Source organism: Pseudopodoces humilis, chromosome 4 (assembly GCF_049639895.1).
Source record: "Pseudopodoces humilis isolate 2021_Gansu_Grassland_sample_001 chromosome 4, ASM4963989v1, whole genome shotgun sequence".
In the NCBI taxonomy this organism is placed as follows: Eukaryota; Metazoa; Chordata; class Aves; order Passeriformes; family Paridae; genus Pseudopodoces; species Pseudopodoces humilis.
In genome coordinates, this window is record NC_142203.1 from 43,984,147 (window position 1) to 43,990,146 (window position 6,000).

Genomic DNA, 6,000 nt, shown 5'->3' on the forward strand with positions numbered 1-6,000 from the left:
CAGTATTCTTTTAAAATGTTCAATTAATGGTTTTCATTTTTAATAATCTGTAAACTGCAAGCCATAAAATACTGATGAATTGGCTAGATAATACTTGCAAGGCAGAAGCAAATCTTAGAACTGGTTTTATGGAGGAGAAAACACATGTTATTTTAAGAAGTAAAATTGTATTTCTGTGGTATTTAAAGGACAGAAATCGTAACCCATCACTTGCTGTAGTAGGGCAATACTAATACTGTTTTCACTGAGCAGATAATTGCAAGCTTTAATGATTGTCACTGTTTTCAAGACCGATTCAGAGAATATTTTCTCCTGGGTGAAACTGTCCTGGTTAATTGTCTCACTGAAGGCTCTTGTAATCTGTAAAAGAATCTCTTAATGCCTCTTGTCTCAGTAAAATCTAGTGTGTTTGAGAAGTCTTGTAAATTCAGGAGGAATTTTATGTGGTTTAGGTTGATGTTACTTGACCTCTAAGAACAGATTTTCACAGTATCCATGTAACTAGGGCTGGCTATCCTTTAGTATTTAAGAAGAATAACAGTGTTTCTTAGATGAAAATGAGTAGTTACTCAGAGAAGGATATATTTTTTTTTTTAGTATTAATATGGTATATTAATCTTACTACTCAGCAGATCTGTATAAATGTAGCAGGAATTAAGTTTTCCCTTCAATGATCATTTTTGTGCTGAACTGGGCAGCACTTTTGTCATGTTACTATGGTTATGGGTTTCTTATATGTCTTAAGCAACATGGTATGCTTACTTCTGAGTAATTTCTTCTAGAATGATTGTTTCATTCTGGTACAGCTAGTTTATATGTTGATGTAAGTGGAATTGCACAGGTCTCCAGATGCCCTACTTTCATATGAAACTTTGATCAGACTTGTGTTGGTGACAGGTTTTATCCTGTGTATCAGTACTGGGTTTGCCCGGCAAGGTTTTGGTAGCAGGAGATCTGCAGGGGTGACTTCTCTGATAAGCTCCTAGAAGCTTTTTCGATGTCCAACAGAGCCAATGGCAGATGGCCCTGACAGGAACCCACTGGCCATGGCAAATCCCATCAGCAATGATGGTAATGCCTCTGTGATAACGTATTAAAGAAGGAAATAAAGGTATTGAGCAGATATAACTGCAGCTAGAGAAGAGCAGGGAGAGATTATGTGAGAGGAACAATTCCTCAGACACCAAGGTCACTGGAGAAGGAGGGGGAAGAGGTGCTCCAGGCTCCAGACCGGAGATTCCCCTCCAGGACATGGTGCAGACCATGGTGAGGCAGCTTGCAGTTGTTCTGACACAAGTTAAAATGACTGAAGATTGAGAAGAAGTCTGTGAAATTTGCTGGTCAACATGGTAAGGACAGTAGAACAGAGCAGCATTTTACTCACTTGGTGAGGTTAGTAGAACAGAACAACATTTGCTCTTAGCAAGGACAGTAAAGCACAACTTTAGACAAATAAATAAAGGATGTAACTTAGGCAAACAGAAGTCATGCCAAATGCAAGCAGGATGCCAGCTCAGCTCTGCAAGGCTGGCAAAGTAGAAGTTGTGTAGAAGGATGATACTGCACTTACTCAGAAGCAGAGGTCAAGGAAGAGCCACATAGAAAGGACACTGAACGTTGAAGACAGACCCCAAGAATCAGATAAGGACTTCTGATAAGGGGTGTGATTATGTCAAATAAAGTAAGTGGAGACAGTTAATGAATATATAATCAATGTGTATGATAAAAACTCTGTTCACTTAATGCTCAGGGCACTCAAATGGAGGAAGAGTCCCCCAAGTGACCAGTATGCTTTCTAATACTCAAAACAGAGTTAGAAAATTTTTGTCCAGCCATTTTCATTAGCAAACATACTAAGGAATTGGAAGTGCTTGGTGTTCCCAAGGATTTTGTAAATACTTGTTTTTCTGGTCTTCAGAATATTTGTTTGCATCCAGTAATAGAGTTAAAAGTTAAATTCTAAATTACATGATGTTATGGTGATGCAAGTTACCAAAAATATAGTCTGCTTTAAAACTAGAGTTATTAAAGCTTTTAAACTGAGTATATTCCTCAGAGTATAGATTTCTTCTTTATTCCTGCTCTTATGATTCTCAAGAATCTCAAGGGTTTGAGAAACTACAAATTCCACTTAAATACAGAAAAGATGACCAGTAACTTAGTGAGACAAAATTCATGGCTAATATTAGGTTCCTATTTTTTTAAAGTAGACATGGAATGCTATCTAATGCCAAAATCTGTTTTTGTTTTTTTTAAATATTTGGCATAAAACAATGCTGTCATAAATTATGTGGAATTTATTCAAGAATATGTTAGCTAAGTGTTTGTCCTTGAGAAGATACCAAGAATATTTTTATCAAAAAGATTAATGCATTGCTCACAACAAATTTAGTAAATATATGTATAAAACTAAAATGCTTATTTACAGCCTTGGATTGTGATAAATCTACTACCTAAACAATTTAGCTAGCAATAGTACTTACAGATATATTAAACAATGTCTAGTGGTGGAAATTCAAGTGAAGTTACAACAGTAAGCAGAATTAAGAGACCAACTTAACAAGGTCAGACAAGGCCAGGTGCCATGTCTTTCACTTGGGGCACAACAACAACCCCATATAACACTACAGTCTGGGGGAAATGTGCCTGGAAGGCTTCCTGGTGGAAAAGGGACCTGGGGGTGCTTGTGACAGCAGCTGAACATGAGCCAGCTGTGCCCAGGTGGCCAAGTCCAATGGCATCCTGGCCTGTACCAGCAATAGTGTGGTCAGCAGAGCCAGGGCTGGGATTGTCCCCCTGCATTCAGCACTGGTGAGGCTACACCTCAAATCCTGTGCCCAGTTCTGGGCCTGTCACTCACTGTGGGACAGACATTGAGGTGCTGGAGCATGTCCAGAGAAAGGCAATGAGGCTTGTAACGGGTCTGGAGCACAAATTTTATGGGAAGCAGCTGAGGAAGCTGGGGTTGTTAAACTTGGAGAAAAAGAGGCTCAGGGAAGACTTTATCACCATCTGTGATTATCTGAAAGGAGGTTGTAGCAAGGCAGGAATTGGCCCCTTCCCCCGGGCAGCTCGTGACAGGACAAGGGGAAATGGGCTTAAGTTGCACCAGTGGAGGTTCAAGTTAGACATGAGAAAGAATTTCTACCTGAAAGAGTTATCAAGCTTTGGAATGAGCTGCCCAGAGAGGTGGTGGAGTCACCATCCCTGGAATTATTCAAGAAATGACTGGAATGGCACTTAGGGCTATGATTTTGTTGTCATGGTGGTGTTTGGTCAAAGGTTGGACTCAATGATCTTGGAGGTCTTTTCCAGCCTTAATGATCCTACAATTCTACATCAAGAAGCAAGAAAAGGAAATTTTTCATATTGAATTACTTTGAAGCTTTGTGAGAAAAGCTTGGAATATCAGTACTGGGTTAAGACTATCAACAGAAAAATGCTGAAAAGCTAATAAAGCTGTAGCTGCTAAGAAGGAGGAAGATTAGTAGGCTTAAGAATTGTATACTTAGTGACTGTAACTGTCCATAGGTCACGACCACTCATTTTTTTATTCAAATACGGATACTCTAGCCGAGAAGCTAAAAACCTGAGCAGTTTTGAGTAAGTTTGTAAGGATTGTCTTTGAAAGAGGGATGAGAAAATGTGCATGAAAGTTAAGTCATTCTACAAAAGCAAATGAAAGACTGTGAAGTTGTTCCACGTGAGGGAGCAGAGTGCATCAAAGCTATTAAGTTGCATGTACTCTAATGGTTTATACTGATGCTGTGCTTACAAATACCAGCCATTTTACAGCATGATGATTTGTGTTTTGATTCAGATCTGAATTAACTGTTATCTGACAGTAACCTAAGAAAATAGGAATTTTTTTTTTGTCAGGAAAAGGACTGACATAGAAGAGTGGCTTTCACACCCTGAGAAATTTACTCAGTGTCTGTTGGAACCTGTCTGCTCATTAAGGGATGGTAGATGGATCACTTGCATTCTAATCCAAAGTTCAGTGAAGTTAATGTATCTTTTAAGTCTGAGAATTAGGACTGTCAGAAGTGGAATGCTTGTTTATTAATAACAAAAAAAGCCCTTTTGCTCCTAATTAGGTTCTTATACACATTATTAATTATTGGTACAAAATTATTCTGCATATCATCATTATCATTATTTAGTGTTATTAGCATAATTTCCATGAGGAGCACCATTCTTTGTGCTTTAAATAGTATATAATACATTTGAGAAGATCAAGGTTTTGGAAGGTGATTATTTTTTCTTTGGAATTACATTTTCAGGTGTCGCTGTTAGCGGTTCCAAAATTTTTAAATTCTTATAAAGCAATAGCACAGAGCTGGTTTTCTGTGGGTTGTTTTGTTTTGTTTTCTTTCTTTTTCTTAGTTTTTCTAACTTTTAGCTGTTACAAGAAATATTATGTGTCTGTAAAGGAAGCCATGATGTCTGTTTTCTGACAGATGTCAGAAAGATGACAGAAGATGTCTGTTTCTGACATAATTTTGCAGCTTTATGAGAAAGAGAGCTTTATAAATAGGCCATGCTGAAGGGATTTAGCAAAAGGTGTCTGACATTAATTATTTAGAGGAATAAATTAATGTATTTCTGCTACCTGACTAATTCTGTCCTTAATATTTGTGTAAAGATAGTTATTGATCAGAGGGAGGAGCAAGTAAAAAAAAGTAAGGGAGAAGATACCCTAATCTGTTATCTTTCCTTATTTTTAAAATCAAGGGTGTTGGTTTTGATGCAAAAGACTATGCATGTATGTAGTGGTTTAGATTCACCAATTTGAATTTTCCGGCCAATGCACCAAATAATGTGGTGGGTTTAACGCTGGCTAAAATCACCACTGCACTTACTCATTTCTTGCTGTGAGACATGGATTAGGAGAAGGGCAAAACAGGCTTAAAACTTAAAATGTACAAAGAAACTTTATTAACAGAACTACAAGAATAAGAAGCATCAGAATAAAACTTCCAGAACACCTTTCCTTCCTCTGCCCAACTTTTCCTTTCCCAACTGACCACATAGAGACAAAACCTGGGATGGTAAAGCACTACCAACTATACAATAGTCTTTCATCAGTTCTTGCAGGGAGAACTGTTCTTATGCTATGGAGACTTCTCCACAAGAAATAGTTTTCTTGTGGCTTTTCATTTCCATGAATAGCAGCCTCCCAGGAAAGAAGTTCTGCAACTGTGAAATTCCTCCCATTTTCACAGCCCTCCTAGAGGTGTGTCCACGGACCATGAACTCAAGGGGTATTGTTTTAAGGATGATTTGTTCAAAGGCAAAGGTTCTCTTCATCTGTCTCTGTGATCATCTCTGGAAACAGAGGTTTTTTCCTTCTTTCCCTGGGGGCAAAAGGTCTTCATCAACTCTCATCTCTCTTTCTGTTCAAGCTTCTCATGGGATCACACCTACTCCAAAATCTGCCTGGCTTCATTAATGGATACCTCTGCTCACATCTACAGTTTGAATACTTCATCCCCCCACACTTTCTCATGAATTAAAGGAGATATTTTAGTGTATCATTGTCCATCTCCATGGCCCTGCTAAAAGAATTTTCAGCCTCATTTGGCATCTCCTCATTCTCCTTCCATCTGAGGCTTGACTCTACTGACCTTGGTATTTTCATGTTGTCTTTCTACATGCCATCACTCTGTCCTTTTCTCTCCCTGGAGAGAGGACAGAGGTCTGCAGGTCTCATTTGTGTAGTGAAAAGGTTAAATCTGGCCCAGTGGCCATGGCAGTCCCGGTGTTGGATTTCAGGCCGCGCTGGGCGCCTCCCTCCACCCGGCAGCTGCTGGGAGCTGGGGCTCAGCCCGGAGCCTCGGTGCTGGGGGGTGTTTAGTGTTGGCAAGATGTCAGCAGCTGTGACCTGGCCCAGCCTGGGGCTGGGATCCCACAGCCTCCATCCCCCGCCCGGGAGCCGCTGGGGCCCGGCCCGGCCTCCTCCAGGCCGCACAGGCTGCGGGGGAGCAGGACCGGACCAGA